Source organism: Elephantulus edwardii, unplaced genomic scaffold, assembly GCF_000299155.1.
Source record: "Elephantulus edwardii isolate Elephantulus edwardi_28Jun2011 unplaced genomic scaffold, EleEdw1.0 scaffold00021, whole genome shotgun sequence".
Lineage (NCBI taxonomy): Eukaryota > Metazoa > Chordata > Mammalia > Macroscelidea > Macroscelididae > Elephantulus > Elephantulus edwardii.
Window position 1 is genome coordinate 14353833 of NW_006399771.1, and position 1274 is coordinate 14355106.

General features: G+C 46.6%; 1 pseudogene; it reads right to left on the reverse strand.

Annotated features, from left to right (window-relative positions):
- The window catches only part of LOC102868459, a 66923-nt pseudogene that overhangs the window by 62091 nt on the left and 3558 nt on the right, over positions 1 to 1274 (reverse strand).

The following is a 1274-nucleotide window of genomic DNA, read 5'->3' on the forward strand; positions in this document are numbered from 1 at the left end:
AGGTGCAATATCTGTATTGTCCTGTACGTGGACTGGAGAAAGCATTGGTGGAATCTTTTGAGTATTTATTGAGCTGAGTGGCTCTCGGGCTTCCAGTAATACTACATCTAGGGCGTCCCCTTTAGTGTTCAACAGCCGTGGTCTCTTCATAGAAGGCATTTATTCAGCTTCAGGACTATCCAACGGTCTCTTATCCAAGAAATTCTCATCATTAATAATTTCCTCTTCTTCCAATTCCTCATCTTCTTCCAAGGAAACCTGCATGGCTTCGGCTGATGTGCCTCCATCAGGGGGCACCTGCTCTTCCTCTTCTTCTTCTTGAGAAGACACAATGGGTGGCATGTAGTCAGGAATGTATTCTTTCCGTTCTTCTGCATCTTTACTTCCAGGTTGAGGAAACTGAAGTACATTGTTTTTGCTAACAGAAAATGAAGGAATTTGATGTGGAAAAGTAACAGGTGCTATATTGTGAATATAGTCTTCTAATTCATGAAGATTAACTCCCATCAGCTGGAAGTTGACTAACATCATCCAAAATAGGATCTGTTCGGCCACAGAGCTCAGAGTACCGATGGCAGCCCCGTCCCAATTGCTGCAGATAGCGTTGCAGCACATCCGTGAGAAGGTGGCAGGCGTTGAGTTGCACGGAGTCCTAGCCCAGTGCCTGGCAGATCTGCGCCACCGAGACCCTCAACAACGACCTGAAGTAACTCCCGCTCCACTGCAGTCCTTGCTGCCACTTCTCTTCACCCCCACCGCCTAACCTTAGCAGAGCCCCCGTGGCGGGGAAATCGTTCCCCCACCCCCACCCCGACCCCTGGCAACCACCTCAAAGCCCCAGCAACACCGAGCGCGCCAGCCTGAGAGTCGCCATTTTGGACTCGCTCCGCCTCCCACTCATAACCAAACATCTTGATTGAATGATGAGTTCTTGGGCCTTGGGATGATGGCGTATTGGAGGTAACAAGATCAACTGGCAAAACGCAGTCCACAAAGATTATTTTCTACATTCTACATACTACTTATTGAGTGGTGATTGAAATCTTAGAAGCTTGCAAGCAGCCACCTAAAGTATTTCTCCCTGTCCAGAATTTTCAACCCAGAGCACAGAAACAAGCTTTACTCCATTCTTCTGTGCTTTATTCCAAGTGCTCTGGTATCCATCTTTAAAAACAACATGGGTAACCTGTTTGTTAAAAGTTTTTGAAACCTTTGCCCCCATATCCACAAGCTGGTTCGAAAATGCCTTTGAATAATTTTCTGTTCCATTTGAT